Here is a 5476-nt window from a genome sequence, read left to right on the forward strand (position 1 = left end):
TCTTGCTCACTGAAAATGCCTTGGATTTTGATGACTTGCATACTGCACAGTCTAAATATGCCTTACACCTGTTGAAGGAAAAGTCTTCATCATGGTTCAGTCCAAGACAGGGATAAACAACATGGCGATTGCTTTAGAAAGAAGGTTACAGTTTATTGAAGAGGAGAGCCAGATAGAAAGTTGGCTCTGGCAGAATAAAGAGGAAAAAGGGTTGAGCACATGTAGGGAATGGGTTTTTATACCCTCTGGAGCCTTTTGTTTGGAGTTGCTTCCTCTGGCATGAACTTTGACCTATGTCCCTTTGGCATCTGTGAGTTAATCCTATTATGTCCTGTCTTGGACTTTGGGTAGGGTACACCTAGATTTTAGGGGTCTTTGTCTTCTTAATCTTCTAGCTGGGGCTTCCAACCTTCCTGGATGGTTTACATCTGCATTTGTACAGAGCTAGTTTCTGTTTGGGGGAGGGAGACCTTGGGCTATGAAGAAAAACTGAGCATGCCTTTCTGCCTCTTTAAGATCCTTTGAGGAAATATATTTTTCTGTCCTTTTAACTTTTAATATTTCCTTCTATGGGGGGCTGACCCCACAATCCCCCCTTTGTGCCATAATAGTGTGGATGACACACTTTTACTGGCACAAGATTAAAATTGATCTGATCAGGGATACTTGGTAAACAAGCTTTAAACTGTTAAGTCAAGAAAAAAAGAAGGGGAAAAGACACTAATGGAGGCAGCAGAAAAAGATCCCTGCAGTGGCTCCCAAAAGGAGAGCTTCCAACCCATAAAGTTCTAAAAGTCAGGGAAAAAATTTTGTTAGGTGGAAAAGAAATTTGTGGTGTCCAATATTTTGTGCCAATCATTTTCAAATGTTGGATGTCACTTTGAGCTTCCAGTTAGGTTTGCACATTCCTCCCAAAATTCTTCACAGCCATGATTTGCCTCAGTATATAACCACTGGCTGCCCATTTTCAAGGGTTGTTTCCTGCCTTAGCTCTTCATTCAGTGCATCCAGGTTAGTGATGTCCAGTTGAGGCTAGCCAGTATACAAGTCAGGCTATTAAATTTTCTTAAATTGCATATAGTGAGCTCTAGGATTCCCAATCTGAGTCCACCAGTGCAAGATATTCAGGGCTGAGGTTTGGAGATCTCTTTTCTGCTACTTCCCTAGTCAGGGCATATGAATTGCAAATCACCTGAGGGGGACTGGTTCCCTCCCCCTTGGAATTTGCAGGAAGTTGTACATGCAAAGCTTTGGAGCCACAGAGCAAAAACCAGCCTGGGGAACTTTACTGAAGGTAGGTGGAGGGAAAAGACTCAGTGTGATTATGAATGGTGTGTGTGCATGTGTGTATCTACTAATACAAACAAGCAATACAAACATTCTGGATAAATTTTTCCTCCCACCAGGCAGAAGTCCCAAGGTGTTCAGTACTTGCTGTGCCAACTATTCCCAAATGCCATCTCTCCATAAATACATTCAACTGGCTTGTTACAATACAAATGGGGCAAGAAAGAAAACTTTCCACCCTCCCCCCATAGTTTTCCTAATTTTCTTCTGAAGCTTCACATGGGGACCAGTGGCTCCAGGACTTCTTCCTTCTTCTGCAGCTTTCACAGGCCTCTGGGGGAATGGTAGGACTTGGGAAAATCTGTTCCACTCTGGTTGCATGGTGGCTTTTTAGTGGATGGCTGGATTCAAAACCCAATTCCATGGCTCAAATGGATGGAGGCAACATCTGGCTCAATGTGCTCTGCTTCCAAAGGTTGGGGGTCATCTATGCAGGGACATGAGAACAAGACATGAGAACAAGATCTCCTCCCCTTTTTCTGGGTGGACTCTCCCAGGAGAGGAAGACAAATGGCATGGTGAACGAGGATAAGAAAAAGAGAAGTAGATGGAGGGTGTAGCTTGCAGGCAAAGTTTGACAAGGCATTAATACTGCAGTGGTTAAAGAAACAGATAGGCAGACAAAGTGAGGTAATCACAGATGAGGACAAAAGAAAGGCTGGATTCTGGTAAGAAAACATAAATGAGAGGTCTCATTTCTGAACTGAACATTTGTAATATATTAAAGACTTAACTACTTGCAACTTGAAAAAAATGCTGGGCAGCTTGAGAATGCTGAAAGCTCTAAATAATTTTAAAAGCCTAATATTTTAAGGTGTGCAATTTGCCAGGAGCAGGAGAATATATCTTTAACATTTATTCTAAAATAGACCACATTATTTTAGAGATTGAGAAATGCTTATATGTTCCAGGATTAGCTTCATAGTAGCTTCACTAATTAGTGATAGGATAAGAAAAGTAACTTAAGAAGTAGATTATTTCCCCACACAAGCAAACTTGAGCTTCAGGAGGCACTTGTAGCTAGACACACCTCATGTTTCAGGAAAAGGATAGACAGATAAAACCCATTTATAACACATACAATAAATACAAGAGTGAAACTTTTCCAGCAAATGTGATATGCAGGTTTTGAGATTTTGCTGGTTAAAAAAATACAGGAAACTAGAAGTTGCCTTCAAGTTTACGTGTTTATTCAGCTGAATAGAGATGGACCCCTCTAAATGAGACGGGCAACGAATAACAAGAAATCCTTGTATTTATTCTGTATATTTACATAAGCAACCCATCCAGCAAAGCTGACACACATAAGATAAAGATTGCACCCAGTAAGTCTGGCACAGTGTAGATAAGAAGGGAGAAAGCAGAAGTAGCTAAACATGTTCTCATTCGGGTGTTCCCTAAAGATGTCATATGTTCTTGGGTGGGTTAGGACATTGGGTGTTGCCCTTGCTGTCCTTTCATGACCCTGCATCCAGGACTACAAGTGACCAGAGACAGAGGGGCCATCTGTATATTGATACTGTCCCCTAAGTCCTGGTCAGCACATGAACTTAAAACATTCCCTCCTGGTAACTTTGCGCTGTTCTTAAGAATACAGAGAGAGAAAGGAAAAAGAAAAACAAACAAACACATTTTTATTCACTCTGTTTGTTGCCCAGACAAACAGAGTGAGGGTATTTCCTTTTTGGTGGCTTGTTTTAAGAAGAATTTCTAGCAGAATTTTAAAATTCTTTTATCTTTGGATTAGAAATAATAAACAGTCACATTTACCTCACACACAAAGACTTTGGCACACATATATACACAAAGACAAGAAAACAGAAAAGGAAACAGAAATTTTAGTTTTACAGATCCTAGTCATTCCTACCATAAATCTCAGTTAACTCAAATTAGGGAAGGCACAAATCTTAAACATACCATGTGGTTGCATACAGTGAGAGAAAGAGAGAGAGAATCACTATTTCTTATTTTCCCTTTAAGTACCTTTATTTAGCCAAATTAGTTTCCTAGCAAAGCCCTGAGCAAAGTCCATTTTTTCTGTCCTAATTCCGACCCTCGAACTACAGCTACCATGATCCCTTTACGATGTGGGGTTCAATCGGCTTAGTCAGGTCCCTAATGGCACTTCCCATCCACTCTTAATGACACTATCCCTGAGGCCCCACCTGTCAGTTTTTGGGAACTAACAAAATTGTCCAGGAAGACTTTGGTTCCCTAATGAAGTATGGATCCTTCCTACCTAGCAAACTCCCTGTTGTCACTTTTCAGACCAAAAAGGGGTCCGAGGAGGACCTGCCGCAACAGGTACATGGCCCCCTTCTATCACCCTGCCTTCAGTTTTCAGACTCAGGAGGAGTCTGGGAGGACCTGTGCTTTGTGCACTAGTATGAGTCCCTCCTACAGATGAGCTTTGCTTTCAGGGCCTTACCAGCTGGTTGCCAAAATCCAATTCTCTCATTCACTCATTTCATTCCATTTTCACACAGCCTCTCCCTTTTCCCTAACAAAAGGTCCTGCGCTCTGGCCAAATCACCATGCTTTCCAGCTCTACCACTTTGACAGATCCTTTTTGCAGTTAGGAAAGATCAGAGGGAGTAAAATCCAACTGTGATTGGGAAAAAAGGGTCTTCTCACTCACACACACAGACATACACACATTTCCCTCACTCCCCTGGGCTTTAAAGTTAAAATGTAGAGGTACTCACCTTCACCTTCTTTCCAAAGCAGCTGTTGAGCTCAAACCCAAAACTCCCTTTACTACCCTATTATGTCCTGTCTTGGACTTTGGGTGGGGTATGTAGATTTTAGGTGTTTATGTCTTCTTAATCTTCTAGCTGGGGCTTCCAACCTTCCTGGATGGTTTATATCTGCATTTGTACAGAGCTAATTTCTGTTTGGGGGAGGGAGACCTGGGGCTATCAAAAAAAACTGAGCATGCTTTTCTGCCTCTTTAAGATCCTTTGAGGAAATATATTTTTCTGCCTTTTAACTTTTAATATTTCCTTCTCTGGGGGGCTGACTTCCCACCCACCCTTTTAAGGTTAATCCTTCTGCAAACTCTGGCATCCTATGCAACACTCTGAAGCTGGCATTGCCAAGCTTTCTGTGCAAGAGATGAATGCATGAATCATGCTGTGCCACATTATCAAATGCTTGGGCACATTGAACCTTTTATGGCTGCAACACATAAAAGATCCTGTTTTATGCCCTGTGCACATATATTCCCTTTTCTTTTTATGAGACATTTCCCATCTACAAATGTGGTCTCAAACTCTTGTTTGTCAAGACTGGAGACACTTAGTAAATTATGCTCCATTTCAGGCACACATAATATATTATTAAACACTTCCAGACATGAAATCAGCATATTGCCTTTCCCCATGACCTTTGCCTTTTTTCCATTTGCTAAGGCCACTGCATCTCCTCAAGCTGGATCCATTCTGGAAAACAACTTAGAATTATTAACAATTGTTTGACTAGCCCAGGGGTAGGCAACCTTGACTCTTTTATGACTCGTGGACTTCATCTCCCAGAATTCCTGAGCCAGCCATGCTGGGAGTTGGAGTCCACGAATCATAAAAGAGCCAAGGTTGCCTACCACTGGACTAGCCCCACTATCTATTAACCATTTGTCTCTATTATTACAATAGCTAACCTTTGTAACAGCAGCTTGTCCATTTGCTGTTTTTCTTCCTTGTAAACCGTTTTTCTTTAAATGAGTTTCAGCTCCATAGATGAAGCATTTCTTTTTCTTTTTCTTTTTTTTATTGAAAATTTTTCAAATTTTTACAATATAACCCCCCCTCCCTTGTACCCCACCCTTCCCACCCTCCTCCCTTCCCCCCGACTTCCCAGAGCTACACACAGGGTTTACAATACAATGATTATATTCTGTCTTAAATTACATCATCCTTAAGTTAACAATTCTATGACATCCTTTAGCTCTCTTCCAAACTAACATATTAAATATCATTATTACAAATTATTTAATTTTAATAAAATCTACTATATTAACAATCACAAATTTACTCAAAAACCAAATGAAACTTTTTAGTTCCATATTTCCTTTCTATATAATCTATCCACCTTCTCCAAACCATTATATATCTTTCTTGTGAATAATCCTTCA

This window comes from Protobothrops mucrosquamatus, unplaced genomic scaffold (assembly GCF_001527695.2).
Source record: "Protobothrops mucrosquamatus isolate PMUCROS unplaced genomic scaffold, P.Mucros_1.0 scaffold2150, whole genome shotgun sequence".
Classification (NCBI taxonomy): Eukaryota; Metazoa; Chordata; class Lepidosauria; order Squamata; family Viperidae; genus Protobothrops; species Protobothrops mucrosquamatus.